Below are 24476 nucleotides of genomic sequence, written 5' to 3' on the forward strand. Positions count from 1 at the left end.
TCTCGTAATCAATGAAAGCTATATATAAGGGTTGGTTATATTCCGCACATTTCTCTATCACCTGATTGAGAGTGTGAATATGGTCTATTGGTGAGTAGCCTTTATGGAATCCTGCCTGGTCCTTTGGTTGACGGAAGTCTAAGGTGTTCCTGATTCTATTTGCAATTACCTTAGTGTAAATACTTTGTAGGCAATAGACAGTAAGCTGATCGGTCTATAAATTTTCAAGTCTTTGGCGTCCCTTTTCTTATGGACTAGGATTATGTTGGCGTTCTTCCAAGATTCTGGTACGCTCGAGGTCATGAGGCATTGCGTACACAGGGTGGCCAGTTTTTCTAGGACGATCTGCCCACCATCCTTCAACAAATCTGCTGTTACCTGATCCTCCCCAGCTGCCTTTCCCCTTTGCATAGCTCCCAAGGCTTTCTTTACTTCTTCCAGCTTTACTTGTGGGATTTCAAATTCCTCTAGACTATTCTCTCTTGCATTATTGTCGTGGGTGCAACTGGTACTGTATTAATCTCTATAGAACTCTTCAGCCACTTGAACTATCTCATCCATATTAATAATGATATTGCCGGCTTTGTCTCTTAACGCATACATCTGATTCTTGCCAATTCCTAGTTTCTTCTTCGCTTTTAGGCTTCCTCGGTTCCTGAGAGCATGTTCAATTCTATCCATATTGTACTTCCTTATGTCAGCTGTCTTACGCTTGTTGATTGACTTCGAAAGTTCTGCCAGTTCTATTCTGGCTGTAGGGTTAGATGCTTTCATACATTGGCATTTCTTAATCAGATCTTTCGTCTTCTGCGATAGCTTACTGGTATCCTGTCTAACGAAGTTACCACCAACTTCATTGCACACTCCTTAATGATGCCCATAAGATTGTCATTCATTGCTTCAGCACTATGGTCCTCTTCCTGAGTTAAAGCCGAATATCTGTTCTGTAGCTTGATCCGGAATTTCTCTATTTTCCCTCTTACCGTTAACTCATTGATCGGCTTCTTATGTACCAGTTTCTTCCGTTCCCTCCTCAAGTCTAGGCTAATTCGAGTTCTTACCATGCTATAGTCACTGCAGCGTACCTTGCCGAGCACGTGCACATGTATGATGCCAAGGTTAGCGCAGAGTATGAAGTCTGATTTCTAGTCTCGCCATTTGAGCTCCTCCACGTCCACTTACTCCAGACCTGTTTATGCAATTTTATCAACATGCAGATTTTTTAAAATTTTATTTTTTTAATTCGGTGGAAAATTGCACGACGCCGAGATTCGTACCATGGTCCTCTTGCATGCGAGGCGGACGCTCTACCTCTACGCCACCGCTGCAATGCGATTGTACATAATGCATCCAAAGGTGCACTTTCATTGTCTGTGGCATGTATGTTTCATGTACTCAGCATGAATGTCACAGCTTCACTAATCACCACTGCATATTACCCCTAAGTGCCCCTTCATAGCACTTCTACCACCATTTTCATGCGATGTATGTTGTGCAGGGTGTAACACTTTTTTGTGCACAAAGTTCCAAAGCTTTTCGGGTTAGGTATTATCCATTTTTCCTACACCTGTGATATTTACAAAATATGCCAGCACATGGGTACACAAGATAAGAATGGACACTTAAAGTCTGGTTTTATTTTACTCTGTGGACTTAGGAATAGGTCCGTAGATTGCATTGCAGTGCTTTTGCTCATGGCTTTTGTTTTTCTTTTGTGTTGACTTCATCGTGTGATGTGTGAAGTGTAATTCAGTGTTAAGAGTTCTCCATTCCTGTTTTCTTGTACGTTCTGATGTTCCATCGAACTTTGGTGATACAGAACAAACTAGCCCAACACTGTGATATTTACTACAATTCTAAGTGTGGGTTTGTTTAACATATAAGAACAAAGTTACAGGTGTTCATCATCCCTTGCAATGTTCTTGGGTCTGCAGTTCTTGGGCCTTTGCAAGACGACTGTTCTGTCAATGTTTTACCACAGTGTTTGGCCCATGTTGTTTACTTGTAGCAACGCTATTTTACCACGCCATTATAAACATCTCAACATGCTTAAGTTGTGCTGAGCTGGTGCAATATACTACAGACTTGTAATGATTCTGTAATAAATTACAGAAGCATTACACCTATTTAAGAAGACGGTTCTGATATAATCACATTTATATTGCTGTATGTAGCATGATAAAAGTGCTCCTTGAATATGCGCTGGTCCGCATTTTCTGCTCACTATAAATATGCTTTGCAAACTCGCCTGTCCAGTGTGATCAATGTGATGAAGCTCACAGATCTGTCCCCTTGTAAGATTAATACCAGGATTATTAGTAGCACATCTACTGAAAAGACTTAAGGCAGACTAAAGCGAGAAAAGTATTAACTACTAGAGCTGTACATTTGTCCTGTTAATGTATGTTTTTTTTAAATTGATTTGTGTATTTTAGTAATTAAGTCAAACCTCGATATAGTGAACACGGATATATCGAATTATTGCGTATATCGAACACTTTCTGTATCACTTGGAAAATCCATGCATCTATAATTTTTTATATTGAACAGGGTCGGACGTTGTGGGGTTCTCACCCGTGCTCTTGGGACAAAGGAACGACAATACAGCAGTGGAAACAATCACAAGGGCATTTTTTGCACCTTTCATAGACTAATGCCTGCTAGCTGGGTTGCTATCCACAATACATGCCGATGGGAGCGCGACAAATTGTGGAAGTCCGACTCACCGCGACCAGATAACAAGTGAATATGTTCGCCCCATGCTGGACACCAATGCTTGGTTGTTCGCGCATACGGTCACGCGAACAGTGGCGCATTCGAACGATCATGTTCGTCCATTTCGGGGTAGGCCTTGCGAGACGGTCTCGGAAAGCATGCATACGCGCACGCACAGAACGTCTGTGCCACCCCAAGCCAAAGAGGAAGAGCCTTCTACTTTTTGCACCTAAGTAACCCCGCCGTTAGGTGGCGTTAGCAGAGCAACACTCGCACCATCTTTCATACTACCCTGCAAGCTTACCGACCGCCACAGTAAAGCCACACAGCGAAGCCGGATTACAGTAGATGAGAGCTATGCGAGAAAACATATCGGGGACATACTGGGACATATCGGGAGATATGGGACATATTGGGGACATAAACAACATATACTTTTCTTCCACCAATCTTCCAATCGCCTCTTACTAATCGCTACTGCGGACATGTTTACTTTTCCCCTGCTTTCGCTGAACCCAAAGGTTTCAAGGAGGCCAGTGGTGCCTAAATCAACCGCTGGGCAGATGTCTTCACATTCTAATAAAACATGCTCCATCGCTTCCCTAGCTTTACCGCAGCAAGCACATGCTTTTTTTTCCTTCTTATATCTCGCTTTATAGGTGCATGTTCTAAGGCATCCTGATCTCGCTTCGAAAAGTAATGAGCTTGCTTCCCTTTGATTTATAAATTGTTTCTTTCCCGATTTCGTCTTTTCCTCTTTAGTAGTTACTCATGGCAGATTCATTTTCCATTGCTGCCACCAGGGCTGGATTAAGAAAAATGGGGGCCCTGGGCTAATGCGCATGCAGGCCCCCTTTCCCTATACTGGACCCCGCCCCCCATGTCACCTGCTACGCTACTGAAAATATGCCATGTTTCATTTTAATTCCACCAAATTAAAAAGAACAAAGTGCGATTATCGGGATTATTATTATTGTTAAACAACAAAACTTGCTTGAAACGCGTGCTGTTGTAAACACCAACACATATGTTCACTTTGTGACTAATCTGCATTCTGTTTGCAGCAAAAGCTAGGCTTTAAAGGGACCCTGAAACGATTTTGGCGATTTTCTACAAACGTACTGAGTCGTTAGAGTAGGTTCTTCTGATCATTAATTGATGCATCTAAGTGCTCTGCGTAAAGCGTGTAATTTATTATAAGGTTTTAAAAATACACATCGCTGCCGATCGCAGCGCACTGCTCGGCGGAAATATAAGCCGCCCCTACCCTTATGATGCAAATAACCCATATTACGTCACATGGGCGAGCTATCTGATTGGCTGACCAGGGCGCGTGGTCGATAATTTTTCCAACTTTATGGTGAACAAATGATGCTCGTAATAGTTGGAATGTTAGTTACTTTGTTTTTGTAAAAAGAAAATAACTTAAAGAGAATACACAAGAATAGTTTTTTAGTACACTTCAGCACTTCCGGCACACAGCAAGTGTCGTCTGCTTGTGTTACAACATACTCCATTTTGACGAGAGCTCCGCGGTCAGAGTCGGTCTCAGTCTTTTCGCGAGCACTATGATTCGACTTTGTTGCCTTGTGGACTGCAAACCTAGCGACCTGCAAACCGCGAGTCGAGTATTAGTGCAAACGCAAGCGCAAGGGGACAGGGTCTGGCCGCTTGACTGTGCCGGGATGAGCCACGAGATGAGCAGAAGGGCAAATGTGAACGGTCTGCACGGTGCAGCCACCTGGTGGCACAGAGCTCAACCACACACAGTAGCAGCAACGAAGTGTATTCTTTGCTGCTGGTGTGTATTTTTCGCAGGAGTGTAATCATCAACACGTTGATTTATAAATGTTTAAAATGTTTTACACTTGGTTAGAGCAATATTAGCGCTTTGTTTGACTGGTTAAGCGCTGCGCCAGCAAGTGTCTGGACCGTGCAGACCGATCAGGCTGCTCACGTACGTCTACGCTCAAGTTCCTTCATCAGCTTGAGTTTATGCCTCCAGACATTTGCCGAAATGACCAGCTTGCCTGTTTTTAGCGGAGTACCGGACACGTTCGGCGCTACGACAGAATGCTCGCAACGCACGCTGCTTCGATAGCTCTCGGTCGACGGCCAAGCGGCTAGCGGAGAGGTCTCGCGCGGGAGGGGGCGTGCTCCTAAACAACCGGAAGTGAGCGATGTGACGTCGCATCGTGACGCTGAAGCAGTGAAGGCGGAGCTTAGCGCCGCTCGCTCGGCGAGCGAGTTGAGGAGGAAAAGCATAGCTAGGGAGGAGGGTAACTTCTAATCGCTTGCAGCTCCATTAATACGTAACGCTTCACTTAAATTGTGGTGCGAATGTTCTACTTAAGCTGTACCCTACGCGCCTACAAAATTTGTCCGAAGCGTTTCAGGGGCCCTTTAAGGGAAAGGTTAGTGCACTCAAGACGAACAAGAACGTAGAAAAGACAACACAGCTCAGATGTCGGTCCTTCTGAAGCTAGGCTTTGTTTCCATCACTAAGTTTAATCCCGTGAGGAGACGCATATGGTTGTATCCAAAGCATTATTTATTAAGATTCAAGCATCAGACTGCAGTAATCGTTATACATGTTGCTCTATAAATATGCAATAGGTATACACAATACTTAAGGTAATACAAACACCATAAAGATGCACTACAATACAGATGAAAATTACCAACTGTACTTACAAAACATTATTTGAAAATATTTTCGTTATAGGTAAGACGAACAAGGACGACACCAAATAAACGTGGCACTATCAAAAACAACAAAAATGCAGTTCTTTATAAGCACGCTAAATATTGCAAGAAGAACAAATAAGAGACGAACAACGAAGATTTGCCTATCTTGAATTACACTGCTCAGCATTTCTTTGGCAATGTGTAGGCTGGGAGGCGACACACCGAACTTATTGGAACTATTCATGTATAGCGCAAACAGTCCTCTTTTCAAATGGCATCTTTCACGCTTTCGCTTTGGCGAAATCAGATATAGTCTGTTCGAAGGATAGATCGCGGAGGTGGTCACTTTCAATGGACATGATAGCAAGCGAGTTCACCTTGTCGTCAAGGAGGCTCGAATTAAGGCGATTTTTCATCAGCAGCAACTTGGAAAACAATCGTTCGGTCTTGCAGTTTGCCACGGGTATGCTTAAGTAGATTCGCAAAGCAATATAAAGGTTCGGAAACACATCAATAAGCTTTCTTTCGTGCAGCAACTTCATTAATCCCAGGGGACTCGTGTCCTGGCACACAGAGTTGTGCAGAAAGTTCGCAAACTGAACGATTTCAGCGGGAAATGCTGGCTCCAAATCATTTTTGTAGGTTTTCACCAACTTCTCAGCCTGCTGTGCCAGAGAGGCCTCGCTCCCAGCTTCTGTCAGCAATTTTAAGAATCCGAACCTTTCGCAGAGTTCAGTGTAGGCAGCCTTTCGCACTTGCAAAGCAGAGCCTAGACTGTCAAGTACAACATTGTAGGTCTCTACGATAAACTTTTTTCTACCTTGTAGCGCACTATCGCTTTTTCCGTCCGGGTGCTTACTCAAAACGATGCGTTTGCCCTCGCCACGATTGGGGCGCAATCGGGGATCGTTGTTCGAAGCACGCATTCGTTTCCGCCGCGCCTACTTAGCGCGGCTGCATGACGAAGTCGGCGCGGCCTTGCGTGTGGCGCGACCGAAAACCCGCCCCAAACAACGATTCCCAATCGCGCCCTTGGTTCATTGATTGATTTGCAGAAGCTTTTGACGCGTTTTTTACGTGATTTTATATATAGAATTCTGCCTATATCGAACTATTTCGCGATCACCGCGCTGTTCGATATATCGAGGTTCGACTGTATATAGCATTGTTTTAATTCAGTCTTTCAAGTGATGATTATCTACAATTTGCCGCTTCATATTCCACACATAGTCACCATGACCTTATCCTCAAGTCTTACTTGTCCCATCCAACACATTTAAATGCAGTTTCCTTTCTTGAACAATTGCAACGTATGCTTTTCCTGGTGCTAGCCTTTTATTACCAGCTGGTATATTTATAGATGATCAAACAAATCATTACCCTATTGTGCAAGCATGTGTGCATTTCTGTAGTTAACTAATACCTTTGTTATCTTTGTCATAATTCTTCTTCATAGTTTCTGTGGCTTTTTGTTCTTGATTTTATTTTCATTTTCTAGTTTTTATTATTTGTGCACTTCCTTACACTTCTGTTTGCCATTGCTTTCTATGTATATTTATAATGGTTCATAAGTATGTTCTTCCTCTTTTGTATGGTTTGTACTAGTAGCTTTTCAATTACCACAATATATATACTCTACAATGCCTGCTATAGCACCAGCACAGGCTGAAGTATGTCTAAATAAGTATACCCCATTTGAACTCTGCAGAACAATTCCAGCAATCCTGATAAAAGCTCTGGCCGTACCTTAAATACCCAGTCTTTTATTTTTAACAAACACAGACACATGAATGTCACTGTACATTAAATTAACTTGCCTGAAGTCATTGCAAAGCTTGTTTTTTCTCAGCCTCCCAAACCACTGAAGTGGTGCATATTTAGCATAAGCAGAGGGAATTCTATTGTACAGAGATTGCAGTAAGGTCGCAGATTGATTTTACATAGCAGCAGCTATTTGATTTCTATCATTGCAGCTGTAACATTCAGCCATGCATAATGTAAATGTTTGGCTAAAATGTAAGATTACATTTATTAGCGTTAATTACTCAACCTTGCAAACAAATGTGCAATGATACCTGTCTAATGCATACTTTTTGTGTTTGCAATGAGCAATTCTTTATATAACTGTCATCAAAACATGGCCTCCATGTATGTCTTATCATACAGAAGTTTGCATGAGCATGGAGGCTTGAAGCAATGAGCAGTAGTCGGACAAGAAATCTCATTAGAAACAACATATTGACAAGGGGTCTCGTCTTCGTCAGCATAGCAACTGCCTTCCTAAGCAGTGTTTTTATGTATGCATAGCTTTCTCTCCCCTTAAGCTGGTACAGCGCAATAAGGAAATGAAGAAACAGCCGAGCCGTGCAAAAGAAGGAACAGAGCGCTGTCTCCCAACAGTAGGAAGACACCTACAGCAGCACTCTGTTCCACCATTTGGCCAGCTCGGCTTTTTCTTCATTTTCTTGTTGCGCTGTATCAATTTCAGAATGCAATGCCAACTTGCCCAATCCTCAACACTAGTGGGCTCTCCCCTGCCCTCAGTAGGGGAGGAGGAAAGTGATTGCATGGTAGCTAATAAACCAGTAGTGTAAATATATGCAGTAGCATTAATTATTTGTTTATGCTGGTTACTACAATCATTATTATATTTTAGTGAAGTCTTGCACCTGGTTATGCCAGGCTGTTCATAACCCCGACACTGATTTATTTCTTCTATTTGCTGTGTATATTTCTTTGTACTTTGTCACAGGGCATCCTCTACTAACTCACTATCCTACACAGCCTAATACCTTTTTTTTGTTTTTGATTATTTTTTCATATCTTTATCATTTCTGTGGCATGTAGTGTCTTAATTTTTGTTCTTTCTTTGAACCAGATGTTTATACACGCTCTTTGCTTGCAGTTTTCATTTCTACTCTTAACAGAACACCAACAGCTAGAACTCCGTTTCTATGACCACATTATGTCCCTCCGAACTCCTTTATTTCCTCTTTTTCAATTTCCTGAGATTATATGAATAGCTGTAACGTAATTAACCATGCACACTGAATTGGCTCCACCTGCCTACCTATGCATGTAAGCTCTTTTCAGTTTCCAATTTTATCTCCATTTTTTGAAAGAATTTTACAAAAGCATCCCTGCTGTTCCCCTTTTCATTACTCCAAATCTCTCATCTCTCGCCTTTGATTTCCACTCTACTCTTTTTTTTTTTTTAATGTTACCTACCTCACACTGGCTTATTATACTCCCCCACTGAGGTTGGAAGAGAGTGACTTACACATACATGAAAATGCTGCCCCGAGTAGTTGTTGCCCTGATGATGACGAAGTCCCATTGTCAAAATGTTGGCTCCAGGGTCATTTCTTGTTCAAATACGGCTCATAGCATGCCTTGTGTTTACTGTGATGTAGCCTTCAGTATGACGTAATAGTTCTGCGGAATCCCACAAGGTGGAAAGAGGTAATTAGGGGAAATTAGACATCCACCCAGTTGTAGCAATTACAAAGGAAACCCATATGGGTTCCCAGAAAGAAAAGCCTCTCAGTTGAAGAAAAATTCATCCTGGTCCAGGACTCGAACCCGGGACCACCACCTTTCCCGAGCAGCCGCTCTACCATCTGAGCTAGCCAGGTGGCTAGCAGATGGCCGGGCAAAGTCGAATTTGTGAACAACTCGAAGCAGAGGCAAGAGTTTGACATAATACTTCTGTGGAATCCCGCAAGGTGAAGAGAAGTGCGTGAATGAGCTGGCAGGCATATACAATGATGCATTTCCAACAAACTCCACTAACATGAGTTTTGTTCAAAGAGAACTAAACTGCTCTGAAACAAGTTTTCAAAAGTTATCTGTTAAAGATAATCATTAGAAGCAGCAAACAGCAAAGAATCAGAGTGTTGATGTTACCCCCCCCCCCCTCCCCCCCATACGCTAGTCAAAAGGACAAATTTGGTACCACTTACAGCAAGTACACTTCACGTCACTGAGTGACACTTAGGTAGTGTGGGCAATGCTACAGATGGAATTTTGCAACTATTTTCTGCCCCGCAGGGGCGTCTGCGCAAGCAGGCGTCTGGTGTGTTGCGACACCACGTACCCGAGCACATGAGGGTTGGACCCTCCCGCGTGTAGCCGTGCGCGGCTTAGCCGTGTCCGGGGAAAGGGGGATCCTGGGGGTTGAGCCGATGCCGGGTGTTCGGACCTTTAAGGCCCCCCGGCGGAGGCAACACGCCTCTTTGGCCTCTGCTTCACGTAGACGGCACCCCCGGACTGATCCACCTGGGGGAAATCGGTAGTCGCCTTTTCCTGTCTCTCTCTTCTCAAACCTTCATCTTTATCTCACACTTTACATCTTTCCTGTCTTCTTCTCTCTTCCATTTACTTCCTTTCTCCACGGCGGCAAGGGTTAACCTTGCGTGGATATCCTACCTTGGGTACACCATATTGGGTTATAGTGATGGCGTACGGCTGGCGTCGTGCAGGCTTGTACACAAGCTGTGCCGCGTCCCCTCGTTGGGCTCCGTAGTGGGCGGTCGGCACTGTTGCCGAACATACACATTTTCCTATGGCAGCGCAAGCCTCTGTTGTTTATGATCGGCGTCTGAAGAGATGCCGCACCAAAGTACCATTTCAATTTTCCTTTCAAAGCAACGCCCCAACATTCCCAAAGTACTAAGTAGTGCATAGTGAAAGCATCGTACCAGTAAGGAAACTCTCTCCTTTCCTGGTAGCGAAGTGTCTGAAAGACAAAATCGGACCAACATACAAAGCATCCAAAATGTCTAGCGGGGACCTCCTCCTAGAACTGAATAACAAAGATCAAGCAGATAAGCTCTCTGAACTTACCAGTATTGGCGAAGCGACAGTGACTGTTTCAGCCCACAGAACACTTAATACAAGCAGGGGAGTAATATCTGAAGAAGACTTCATTGGTTTAAGCGACGAAGAACTGCTGGAAGGTTTCCAGGAACAAAATGTCACCAAAGTACAAAGAATAGTAATCCGAAGAAACGATCAAGAAATCCCCACCAAACATGTTATACTCACCTTCGGAACAAGCGTAATGCCTACTTCACTCGATGCAGGTTATGTCAAAGTCAATGTGAGACCGTATATCCCGAATCCCAGATGGTGTTTTAAGTGCCAAAGATTTGGACATGCTTCACATGCATGCCGAGGACAAACAACTTGTGTTAAATGCAGCTCCAACGACCACCAATCAGAGAATTGCACTTCTTCGCCACATTGTGTTAACTGCTGTGGGGTCTGATGGGGGATTCTCACACCGTACTCTTGGGACAAAGGAACGACAACACAGTAGTGCAAACAATCACAAGGGCATTTATTGCACCTTTCATAGATCAGTGCCAGCTAGCCGAGTTGCTATCCACAAAACATGCCGATGGGCGCGCGACAAATCTAGAAGTCCGACTCACCGCGACCTCGCTAGCGAATATGTTCGCCCCATGCTGGATCCCAGCGCCTGGTCGTTCGCGTGTACGGTCACGCGAATCGTGGCGCGTTCGAAGGCGGCCACGCGAGGCGGTCTCGCGGAAGCATGGGTCGGCGCGCACGCGGGAGACGTCCCCGCCGTGCGCCGACCCGCCGGGAAAGAGGGTCGCTGCACGTGCGGCACGGCACGTCCGTCCCGCTTGCTGTCTCGAACCCAAGAGAGCAAGCCCTTGTCTCTCCCGCACCCAAGTAACCCCGCAGCAGCGCAACACTAGCGCCATCTCTCGGACTGCGCTTCAACCACATCGACCGCGCGGACGTCACGCGGCGAAGCGGGATTACAGGAGACACGCTATGCGGGAAAAACATCAGGGGACGCGCGAGAGTCGCGCATCCCCACACTGCAAGGGAGATCACCCAGCTTATTCGCGGTCCTGCCCTTGCTGGAAAAAAGAAAAACAAGTCATTGCACTAACTGTTAAAGAAAAAATCTCGTTCTTCGAAGCCAGAAAAAGACTGTCGTACCTTCCCCGAAGAAGTTTTGCCGAAGTGACGCAGGCGGGGGCAGCGTCACAGAGGCCTCCGGAGTCCTCCGAGCCCATGCGCAGTGGTGCCGCAGTGACTCCTCCCGCACCCGTGGTGGAAGCAGTCAGTACTGCTCCACCCTCTTCGACGGCCCTGCAGACACCAGCCCCGCAGGGCCCTAAAATCAAACGAACCCCAAGGCCCGAGGCACGTGTCTCGGCGCCTAACTCTCGGTCCTCCAGCGCCTCAGAGAGAGCGATGGAGGTCGACACAAAAACTCCGGTGTCATTGACACCAAAGGATAAGCGCTCTCTCGAGCGCGGTAAGAGGGACAAAATCCCAATAACTCAAAATAAGAAAGCGTTAGCCTGAAGGTTATCGCTCATTTGTATTAGCCTTTTTAAATCCATGTCACCTATACCACACCTCTTAATTTTTCTGTAATGCCATTTCTTATCTTTCCATTTTAAAATGGCTTTTATTATCCATTGGAATTGTAGAGGGCTTTTACACAACTTAGGTGACATTAAAGACATATTAATAAACTTCTCTCCTGTAGCCCTGTGTTTACAGGAAACAAACCTAGGCGAAAAACAAAAACATTTTGAAAGGTTTCACTGTTGTACGGCGCGACCGTACTCAGGCGAACCGGCTGTCAGGTGATGTAGCCATTGTCCTGCCAGAGAAGTTCCCATTAACACTCACATAGAAGCCGTTGCTGTCACCGTTTTAGCTCACAAAACCATCACCATTTGTTCAGTATACATTCCGCCGCATTTACATTTTACCGTAAGAGACCTAGAGTTAATTTTAAACCAGCTACCCGAACCATTTTTATTAGCCGGTGATTTTAATTCACATAACACGTTGTGGGGTAGTCAAACAACTGACACCAGGGGTCAAACGCTTGAAGATTTTATCCTAACAAATAACATATGCCTTTTAAACACCGGTGCGGCAACTTACTACTCCCCAAGCACAGGCGCTATGAGTTGCTTAGATCTGGCACTATGCTCTCCATCTCTCTTTGACGATTTTCAATGGAGTGTTATTGACAACCTCTATGGTAGTGACCATATGCCTGCCATTATTAAAAGAAAATCTCCTTCTCCTACCATACCATTAAGACCACCCCGTTGGAAACTCCACCTAGCAGACTGGCCTCTCTTTACTGAAAAGGCCAGTCTGGATAACATATCAGATGAGCTAACCATAGATGAAATGAATGATAAGATCACTGCCTGTATACTTGCTGCAGCAGCAGAAACAATCCCACAATCCTCTGGCTTATTAAGAAAAAACCTGAAACCCTGGTGGACGAAGGAATGTACACAAACAAAAAAACTACAAAACAAAGCGTGGGGTATCTTTCGGCGATACCCAACACAAGACAATCTACTCTCCTTCAAAAAAGCAAAAGCGAAAGCCAGGTACACACATAGACAAGCCGAAAGACAGTCCTGGAAAAATTATGTCTCGTCTATAAATACTTCAATAACATCCAAATGAATGTGGGATCAGGTTCGTAAGTTTAGAGGCGACTACGCTTCTTACACTATCCCCATACTATCACCTCCAGGCATGCAAACAAATATAGACGAACAAGCAGACATATTAGGACAACACTTCCATACTATATCAAGCTCGGTAAACTATTCAGCTGCATTTCTAAAACATAAGCAATTAGCAGAAAAACTAAAGCTTCCGACCACAGGAAGTTCAGAAAGACCGTATAATGCCACTTTAACACTACCGGAAATCAATAGAGTACTAACAACTGACAAAAAAACAGCACCTGGTCCGGACAGAGTACATTACGCGATGCTCGCTCATCTATCTCCTAATACAGTTGAAACCTTGCTTCGTTTTTTAAATAAAATCTGGGAAACGGGAAAAATGCCAAAAGAGTGGAAGAAAGCTATCATAATCCCGTTCTTGAAAGCTCGAAAACCTCCCACAACTGCAACCAGTTATAGACCCATAGCACTCACAAGTTGTCTTGCAAAGTCCTATGAAGCCATCATCAACATAAGACTGACATACATCCTTAAAACAGAGAACATGCTAGATAACCATCAGTGTGGATACAAGAAAGGTTGCTCCACAACAGATCACTTAGTCCGGCTAGAAGACGAGATACGTGCGGCCTTTCTACACAAACAATATTGTCTCACTGTTTTCTTTGATTTAGAAAAGGCCTACGACACAACATGGAGGTTTGGTATCTTAAGGGACTTCGCAGATTTAGGAATCCGAGGTAGAATGCTCAAATGTCTAGCCGATTTCATGTCGGACCGAACTTTATAGGTGCGTTTAGGAACGGTGCTGTCACGTATATTCATCCAGGAAAATGGAGTGCCACAAGGATGCGTACTAAGTACAACACTCTTTATAGTAAAAATGAACTCTGTTAACAAAGTCATCCCCCCCTCTGTTATGCACTCCATATATTTGGATGATCTGCAAGTAGCGTGCCGCGCCTCAAACTTACAAACATGTGAAAGACAGCTCCAGATAACAATTAATAAACTAATGGAGTGGGCTGATAAAAATGGCTTCCGCTTCTCTACTCAAAAAACCGTTACAGTGCTATTCTCGCAAAAACGAGGATTGTACTTAGACCCGCTTCTAAAATTGAATGATGTCGCACTGCCGGTAAAACAGGAATGTAAATTCTTGGGAGTAATCTTTGATAAAAAACTAAACTTCCTAGCCCACATTAAAACACTAAAAATTAAGGCAAATAAAGCATTGAATATCCTAAAAGTTCTGTCTCATAAGCACTGGGGTTCCGACCGAACCTGTCTTTTACGTATTTACCGGTCTCTTGTGCGTAGCCTTTTAGGCTACGGCTCCGTGGTTTACGGCTCAGCCAGGCAGTCCTACGTCCAACTCCTTGATCCAGTACATAACCTTGGATTGCGACTGGCAAGTGGTGCCTACAGAACGTCACCCATTCAAAGTTTATATGTTGAGTGTAATGAACCCTCATTACAGCAGCGCAGAGCATTATTAACATTATCTTACCTACTCAGAATTCAGTCAACACCGCAACACATATGCTACAACATCCTCACACAGTGCAACTCACGCTTACACTACACAAATAAACCGAACATGATTAGGCCACTTCTCCTGCGGTATGAGAAATACTGTCAGGATTATGACATCCCCCACGAAGTCCTCCAGGTCGCCAAGAAACCACAACGGTTGTGAGTAATACTTGTTGGGGGGCTAGTTGGTGCATGTTTCCAGAAGAGGGTTATAGCGCCTGTCCCGTCTTGCTTGCTGTGTGTTGTGTTTTTTCGGCGCTATAACCCTCTTCTGGAAACAACGGTTGGCCCCATGGTACAATTTCACGCAGTTGTGCGACTGGACATTAACACATTTAAAGAAAAGAAACACTCCACACGAACACATCATGCAAGAATTCTGTGCTCTTCAAGACAAGTATCAAAATCACATGGAATTCTACACGGATGGCTCCAAAACAAAAGAACACGTGGGTGTAGGGGCCGTAACAGAAAATTGGGTAACAAGTGTCCGTCTACCAATACATGCTTCTGTTTTCACTGCTGAAGTTTATGCTGTATGGGTTGCAGTTAAAAAGATTATCACTGGCAAGCACAAAAACACAGTCATATACACTGATTCCTTAAGTACACTGAAGGCTCTACATCTGAAATCTGAGTGTGAACCCCTGATAGGAGACATTTTAAACATGTTGGTGCTTAACAAATACGGGAGGTCAATTCGTTTCTGCTGGGTCCCAAGCCATGTTGGGATACCAGGTAACGAAGCAGCTGATACATGTGCATTGATGGCAGCGCACAAAGATATTACAAACACGACACTCCCATGTAATGATAGCATCCGTGCAATTAGAAAAGCCTTCACGGTAAAATGGCAACGCGAATGGGACCGTTGTGCTGACAACAAGCTACATCTCGCGAAACCCATAGTTGGCGAGTGGAAGTCGTGTTATCATCAAGAGCGGTTCATCGAAGTAGTTTTATGCCGGCTACGCATTGGGCACACACACCTCACACACAATTGCTTACTTATGAAAGAAGACACACCAACATGCGAGAAATGTCAACAGCCACTAACAGTTATGCACATATTACTCACATGTACGCAGACTGAAACACACAGACGAACACTTTTGCACAAATTATATCAACTACACATACCTTTACACCCTGCTCTGATTTTAGGTGATGATCCGCTAGTCCCACTATGTGACGTCCGTAAATTTCTACACGACACTGGATTTTTACATAAAATATAGATTACTATCCCAGCCTTTTCCTTCACAAACTGGATTTTAAACACCTCGTGTTTGGCGCAGCATAGCCTTAGCTGCTTTTGCGCCATTAAACCCCATTTAACTAACTAATTAACTATTTTCTGTCCCAATGTACCAAGAAACAACAATGAACTGTGCTAAGTGCACCCAGAGTGTGCTTGATGTTGTGACGCTGCTAGGGCCATTCAGCTAAAGATGGGCTGTGCTAAGAGCACCCAGTGTGTGCTTGATGTTTTGAAACTGCCAGGGACATTCAGATAAATATGGGCACTCAAATAAACTCGGAAATTAAACAAGTCACTACTTCAATTCTTATTCTTTAACTCAGTAGGTGAAGTTTTAAATGCATTTGACAAACATGGACTTGGGCTCAATTTTACCCATGAACTACCTGATGCAGATATTTTACAGTTTTTAAGACCCAAGACTAACCGTTAGTGAAAAGCATGTTTGCTGGGGCCACTTCCCTTGAGCAAAAAAGGATTTGCTGCCAGTGATTCAGCGCATTCCAAAACTGTAAAAAGAGCTATAGCGTCGCACTGTTCGGACGTCTCTTCAAAAATCGTGCCTGCACCTAATGCAGAAATGTTTTGAGAATCATGCCAGCCGACTTTTGGAGGCGAGGTTCTGCTATTCGGTCTTGATTGATGTGTCTGAGACCCTCCTTCAAAAGCTAAAACTAGGAACAGAAAAGATGACCATCGGAACACCAACAAGCCTTTGGTTGTGCTGTACCTACACAAGACTTCGCATAATCTAAAGAAGGTGGCCAACAGACATGGGGTGTCCATTATTTTTTCGGCACCCAACAAGCTGGCACAGTTATGCCCATGCATCTGCAACTCTAAAAAAAGAGGTTGTCAGGTAAAACATGACAAGCCGTTCGTCAAGTGTTTCACAGGAGTGGTCTACACCATTCCCTTGAAGTGTGGAAGGGTTTATGTCAGCCAAACCAGCTGCTGCATTAATGAATGCTTGGGGGAACATGCCCAAAATTCAAATGATTTAAAGGACCAGTACGCACATTTGGTCACGCACGTAATTAAATGAAGAGGTTGTGAGGCTCGATTGGGAGAGACAAAGATTCTCAGTAAGAGTGCTGACACGACGGCATGCGTCAGTTTGGGAGCATTCCACATAAAGAAATATGGCAGCAAGTGCGTAAGCACCCCCTCTGTATCGCTATTTGCTGCAGTGCTTCAATTTTTAGAAGTAACCGCTTACTGATTTGATTGTCTGTTAGTATCCTTTGCATTTTTCTAGCGTTTTAATTTTCTGTGTCTGTTTCCGTTGATTTCCGGCATGTACGTTTATCGATACGCGGTGTCACTCTTTCCTGATTGTATCGCTCCCTTCCACTTCACTTCTGCCTTTCGCCTTATATAAGGCATTCATCTTCTGTCAATAAAATTTAGTGGATAGTCGGCACTTGTGTCTCGTCCTTGTTTCTTTGTGGATGCATGTGTTAGCGCTGTTATAATTTTCAAATCATCTGCTGCTTTTCATTTCATTTATGCCTTGTCTCCTAAAAACTTTTATTATCATAAATTTTACATGTTGCCATTGTTGTATTACTAATTCTAATCATCATGCACAGGAGGTCCCATTTCAGTTTCTAACTATGGGACCTCCTTCTGTATATACTTTTCATGTACTTATCCCCATTTTTGTCATGAATAAACCGATTCTAATTCTGATACATTATGGAGTCTCAATTCCCCAAGAGCGCAGCAAATTAATTACATTAGCTTTTAATACGACCATTTCAAAACGTGCACCAAGAGCAGTGCGACTTTGGACGTGAAGAAGGTTACCTATTTCGTCACCAAAACCTGCTGTGGCGGTCTCATGGTACCACATACCACTGATGCATACACACACACTGTGGCTGTGATGCCCTAAAGCCGTTTCCATTCGGTAATCGACGGGACAATAGGGGAGAGAGCGTCCCCCTGCGTTTCCAAGAGAAGCGAACAATTGGAGGGGCCAGTTTTGCAGCTTTCGGTGACACAGTCATTGTATGCCCTTTCACCACCACACCCTGTCACCTCCACTTTCGGTGATGTGAGAAGTAACCTTTTTCATGCCTGAAGCTGCACTGCACATGATGAGCATTTTGGGTAGGCCGTACAAAAGATGCTGTAATTATTCATTTGTGGTGCTCTCCTCGAGGAATTGAGACTTCGTACCATAACCTTGGTATCAAGCACTACCTAAAGAAGCATGAAGACGAAAACACAAAATTTTCGTGTGTGTACCCCTTTAAATACCCGCAGATGCTGCAAGGCAATATGTTTGAACAATAATAATAAGAAAAAAACGTTAACTTTTGTGTGTATAGGAAAACCTTCGTGCATGTATGCAGTCTTGTGGTTTACTGTAAAAAGAGTGAGCATTTTCAATTTTTATTGTCTAGAAATTCGGCATACTCATCATACTTACTTCGATATAATCAACATAAAAGTTATGTTTGAATTTTTTTTGTCAATATCTTTTTTAATGAACTTCCACCCACATTTTTTAATGATATGTTTTTAAAGCAGAGGTTAGCACCCCTAGGTGGCAATGGCTACAACTTGTCACATGGCAAACAATGAAATCACACAATACACCCAAAATAGACTGAATACAGTCAATGAGCATGAACACATACAAAATTATGCAAAGGAATCCAGGAAACGACAGAAGATAGTACAAGAACATGTGCAAACATGTATAAACATGCACAATTTTCATAAAAGAAGTAAAAGTACTTGAAATTTCAGTTTTGCAGGTGACTGGACCAATGCAATTACACATTTACATAACATACCACATAACTACATACAGGGGTCCTGTATATTTCACTGCCAGCAGGCAGTGACACAAGTTTATGCTTGCACGGTTGCTGTAGCAGCTCGCATCTCAATAAGTGAAGGCAAATTTGCACTTTTTACAGCGAAGCTGTATTCGGCTAGGATCTGGCGGATTGTGTCCACACATATACCAAGAATTTTTCATGTGTGGGCTGATCCCAAAAATTGTACAATGCCAGGCTGAACCGCGGCGAAGGTGAAGCAGGCGTTAAGCACTCCCCATACGTGGGCTGATCCCGAAGCTAGTGCAATACTAAGCCAACCTGCGACGGAGGTGAAGCAGGCTTTAAGCACTCCCCATACATAGTGTAATGAAGATAGTGTAATACCGGGCCGACTCATAGCAGAGGTGTAGTTCGCCATTAAGGGGCCCACATAGGCAGCTTCGCTTGCCATCCTTCTTCACAGAATGGAAGGGGACTGAGTTTTTTTTTCTTAAAAACCAGGCAAATAACTGTGGCAAGTATTACACTGAACGATGTGTACTGCAAAATGTGATCCTTCTGCAATATTTCAGCCAGAACAGCGCAGCAGTAAGCACAAAATATTTTATTGAACATGCTAAGAGAAATATGCAGGATCCTGTATGTACTAAAACAAACTTAAAGCTTACACAATGCATGTATGTGTAGTACTGTGATTTTTGTATTAGCGCACACGAATACTTCATATAAACCTAAGGCAGTGGCATAGTAACAGGGGGGGGGGGGCAGGGGGCCGTGGGCCCTGGGTGCCAGGTACTAGTAGGGGGTGGGGGGGTGTCATATATGTTTGAAGACCCCCTTCTTTCTGCGGGCTTGACTGGGTGTAAATGGTTAAGAATCCTCCGGTAACTAGCAGCCCAAGCTTATGTACCCGATGTACCAGAAGTGTAGTGCCGCAGAATTGTTGGCTGCAGCTTTATGAGCATTCTACGTAATAACTGCATTAATGTGCGGGCTAAAAAATTTAATTTGCTAAGTGGTCGCTAAACCACTCGCCGTGCGCTCGTGCACTGCGCCCATGATCAGAGCGGGCATCGCTAAACATAGTCTGGCAATGTGCTCTTCGGTCCCTTTTCCGTTTAGTCCGCGCTATCATAAAATAGTATATCTTAAATAACTGCTTAATTAGCAATCATAGAGGAAACATTGCAATTCTGGAATTGAGGACCCAAAGTCATATAAATAACTCAACAAAAATTTTTTTTCTAAACAAAATCGTCTTGGGTGCTAGAGCCTGCAGTACTCAGGCACTGTGGGCGGCCCAGTATGGCAGTACTGAAATAAATATGAAATACTGCACCAGTGACGTTGATATTTCTATCCTCTCCATTGCGAGTGCAGACCAACAGTAGCGCAAGCTTTCGCTGGCATGGGCTTCATCGCGAACTTCTCTCTCTTCTTTTTTTTCTTCTTTTTTTTCATGGTAATGCCAGGAATTGACACGAAGCATGCTCTATTCCGTTCCCAACGTTATGGCAGTACCGCAGCTCGGATAATGATGTTTGCCAATAGCAGCAAATAAATAAAGGCTTTATGGACCAGAATGAAGAGAACTCGTAAATGTCATAGCGTTGTCACTTGCGGAGCAGGAAAGCAGATGGAGTTTCTTAACAGGATGAGGAAATCGTCACCGACGCGCTATTTAATTTTCATTTGGGTTCAGGGCTGCCCACAGCCAAAATACTGCACTCCATAGTACCGTACTATGACGAATTCCGTGATGTTGTTGTTAGCCAACATATGATTGTTGGGCTTCAATTTTGAAAATGCAATATCATCTCTAAAATTGCTAATTAAAACATCATTAGAATGATTTTGTTACTTGGTAGCCATATTTTCCACAATGCCGCATCTCTATTGGCTGCCAAGCATTACAGTCTGACAGCAGATGTGCAAATGCGCTTATCACAAGTTATCAGTACAGCACCCTGTGGTATTTAGTGCAGAAAATAAAACAGCATGTATACCTGCTACATTCATGATCTCTGGAAACGAAAGCGAATGGAGGGAGGGGGGACATGTACGGTATCCAAAGCGGCTGTGCTGGTGCTGAAACAATACTCCCCAAACATTTTTAATATCCTCGCCTTCCTTACTACACCCAAGGCGAGGGGGGGGGGTGACAATATCTATGGGCCCCAGGTGCCAAACGGTCTAGCTACACCACTGACCTAAGGTAATGGCTTTTTGTGCTTTCACCTTATACCTTACTAATATTGTTTACAGTGAAATTTGCTCTTTGGATGCACTACCTGTTCTTCAACACTGTAACTGCATCTAATAAATACAAAAACCAAAATTTGGAGTCTGACGCAAGCATACAATGCCATACAGCGATGTGGCTATGCAGGAATTTAGAAATTGTATTTGATATTCCAGTGCAGTTAGAATGAGCCTTTATTTGTAAAATTATGTGGGTACACAGCTTGAACAAATAATGCCGAGAAAAAAAAAACAAGATAGATACAACACTGCATTGCCACCAGTGAGTCCACCATAGTGGCCGTGACGTAAAGCCTGCAAGGACCTGGGCCAATGCTTCCCCCCCCCCCTCGCCATTGCTTTTCCGCCCTGTTTTCATCATAGTTGCAGGCAAAGTGGATGCAAAAAAGAAAAAAAAATATATGTAGATTCAATGCACATGTTGGAATCTATGCAAAGAGAAGCTTTAGCCAAGTGGTGTGTATTGAGCCCTGTACAACTAACAGTGATGCCTACAATTGTTTACTTTCATCCTATGCATCATAAACCTCGTGCAGTATTTTTGTTTATCCAACACAAAGGGCACAATTCTTGGGTTTATGCACTACGCCTCTCACAAGCTATGTCAAAACAGAAACAGCAAATCGTGTGCATGCACACTAATCTACGCAGTGAAGACGAAGGCGATGTATGCTTCTTGAGGGAAGAATGGTGATGGCAGGTGTATGCACAGAGAAGTACGACACATATCTATAGCTACATTTAAGGATTCTGTACCTCTTGTGACATAGTGGCATACCCATTCTCAAGAATTGACCAATAGGCATACACTCAGTAGTACGTACCAAATGGCTATATCACAAAAAATCAAGTTAATCAAAGAATCCGTTGAATATGTGCTATTCCATTGAGAGGTTGGTGTGCTTTAAGAGATACTTACAAGCCAACATTATATGTTCAAGGTTTTATGTAGGAATTTATTTTTTTATTACGCAAAGCAGAGATGCATTTACTGGCATTACTTTGTTAGTCTGCATATAAGGGATACATGAGCCAATTTACTAGTACTTGCATTTGGTGCACACATAACGTTCTTATATACAGGGTGTCCTAACTATCATGAACGAAGATTTAAAGATATGCAAATCTTACGTAGCAGGACAGAACCAAGGTAATGTTGTTTGCCATAGCTTGGAGATGCTCAGACTATGTTTTGCATTCAGCCTAATTACATAATGAATCTTAATTAATTAATCAACTCAAATATTACGTTTAGACGAAAAGTGTCAATGAGAAAATTGTAGAGCTACATGAAAAACTCCTGATGCAGCTTTCTGTTGCTCAATACGTGCTGCATAAAAGTGTTTTTCCAAGCATGAAAGAAGCCCATGAATACATGCAAAGTGCCTCGAGCAGCCAGTAACGCAGCAATTTTGCATGTACTCGCGGCCTTCTTTTCCACTCGGAAAAACCTTTTATGTAGCACGTATTGAGCAACAGAAAGCTATATTGGGCGTTTTTCATGTTGCTCTGCAATTTGCTCATTGGCACTTTTCATCTAATTATAATATTTGAGTTGATTAATTACAACTAATTATGTAATTAGGCAGAATGCAAAAAAAAAAAGATCTGAGTATCTCCAAGCGACAACAAACAACATTACCTTGGCTCTGCCCAGCTAAGTGGCATTTGCATATTTTTGAATCTTGGTGCATGATAGTTGGGACACCCTGTATATACAAGGGCAAATAAGAAAATTTTTGCACCTATATTTTATTTGCCAAAACAAGGTACATACAGGTAATTACAAATATACGTACTATTTTACATACCTTACACTATTTTTCCACATATTCCCGACACAGGTTCAGACATTTGTCCCATCGCAGCACTGAATTTCAGATGCCCCTGTGGTAGCAGCAATGCCTGTGGCCTCCCCGAACGCTCATTGTCATGCAAGTCTTCATGGTTTCTTGTGAGCCCACACCACCACCACCTCACACTTCTCAAAGTGATACACCCTTCCCCATATGTGGACTGCATTTCGCTGTGGATTTCGATGGCCGTTCATACTTTGCTTCAAAGAAAACGAATCACACTTTGTTGCTCATATGCAGTGGACATGTGAAGCACAACCGCCATCTTCAACAACTGACAGCAGCACTGTACCATGGTGCTATCGGAAGATAAGGCTGGGCTGGTCCAAGAAAAGTTCACCGCTGGGAATGGATAAGTTGACTTCGCATTTACAGTCGTAATTTGGCAAAAAAAAAAGGGGGGGGGGGCAAGGATTTTGATTCGCCCTCGTATATATTCACAAATATATCTTGTGAGATAGTAATCGACCCAGTAGCAGACAGCCGGCAGCAGCCACGCCAAACTCAGGAGGGTAGGCAAGGAAAACTTCCCTTTAAAAAGTGACGACAGTGTGCGCAGCACATTGAGGTGCGACCTTGGCCTCACGAGGCTGTGGGATTAGTATGTAGGCTAGCAGCTGCGCGCCACCTACCGTCTTGGCTCTCTTGTGAATTTGCATTCAATGTTAAAACAAAATACCCCCCCCCCCCCCAAAATCGGCATGCATTTTTCAGTTTAAACCTAAAACACTGAACCCTAATTATAAGTAAACCAAGCACAAAGGACAACAACACACTGAATACGGTTTCAGACACGCACTTGCAGTAGCAACAGCTACTGAAAATGGACATTCATAGTGTGAAACACCTGCTTGTGTCATGTAAAACAGAGTTGTGATAATACTTCTGCAGTCAAACTGCCCCCCTTTGTCCCCTCCCCTTAAAAGGACATTACATTGTGTTGTAGTTCTTGATGATGGTGCCTTATGAGGAAGCTCAGGGGCTCCTATATAAATACATGGAAACAGAGAAAGTTTTTCTCGGCAACCAATGCACTGCACCTGATGAAGTTTGTTCATTTAGAAGAAAAAGTTAAAATCTAGTGCAGACAAAATTGGTGCATTATACACCACTGTGAAATTTACCATTATTATGCAAGTAGGACTTCTTTAAAACCCTTGTAAACATTGTAACAAATTCATGTAAGATGTAAATTGGTATATCAAATCTGTCCGCTTTGGACGTTCTAATGGATGCAGTTTACAGAACTGCTATATCTGTTTTTGGTGCATAGTTACGAATTTGTAAACATTTTTATTTATTTTTTTAACTTGCAAATTTTTGGCAACTTTTGTAAAAAAATTCAGGTTCTAAATCAATATTTTACTTCCAACAGTCACTAGAATTTAACTTTCTATTTCAAATGCAAGAAATTTCATTATAATCGGCCCAGGCGTTATCTCAGAAAAGTATTTCTGCGTTTTACATGTATTTGAATAGGCGGCATCGCAGTTGGGCATGAACTTAAGCTTCATCTAAAAGATGGTGGTGGCTACCCACTCTTGGGAATCAACCAAGATTCATGTTGCTTTCATAAATGACTAAGAACAATTAACTGAAATTAATTATATTAGAGATTAATGAAAGCAAATAGAGAAATATTTTGCTTGATCAGTTAGATCGAATGAGCAATGATAAATAATGTCTAAAAAGAAAATGGAGCTAATTAACAATGTCTTTGGTAGGATTTGCAAATGAATTTCTCCATGATGCATTTATTCCTGTGGGAGTAACCCAGTATGCAAGCCCCAAAATACAGCAAGACAGAAGAGTCCAAGGGCAGGCAAAGCTGTCGCAGAGTAATTTGCCAAATTCTTTTCCTCTGGTAGTA

General features: G+C 43.1%; 1 long non-coding RNA gene across 3 annotated transcripts in view; it reads right to left on the reverse strand.

The window, feature by feature from the left end:
• The window catches only part of LOC135906155 (uncharacterized), a 51888-nt gene that overhangs the window by 22595 nt on the left and 4817 nt on the right, over window positions 1–24476 (reverse strand). Inside the window, exon 1 of one of the 3 annotated variants that reach the window (XR_011508050.1) lies at window positions 4746–4954. The exons of 1 other annotated variant lie outside the window; for it this stretch is intronic. This is a non-coding gene — a long non-coding RNA (uncharacterized lncRNA). Of the gene's footprint in view, window positions 1–2726; window positions 2878–4745; window positions 4955–24476 lie in introns of those variants that run through there. One more of the 3 variants, XR_010565657.1, reaches the window with a different exon arrangement.

Source organism: Dermacentor albipictus, chromosome 1 (assembly GCF_038994185.2).
Source record: "Dermacentor albipictus isolate Rhodes 1998 colony chromosome 1, USDA_Dalb.pri_finalv2, whole genome shotgun sequence".
NCBI classification, from domain to species: Eukaryota; Metazoa; Arthropoda; class Arachnida; order Ixodida; family Ixodidae; genus Dermacentor; species Dermacentor albipictus.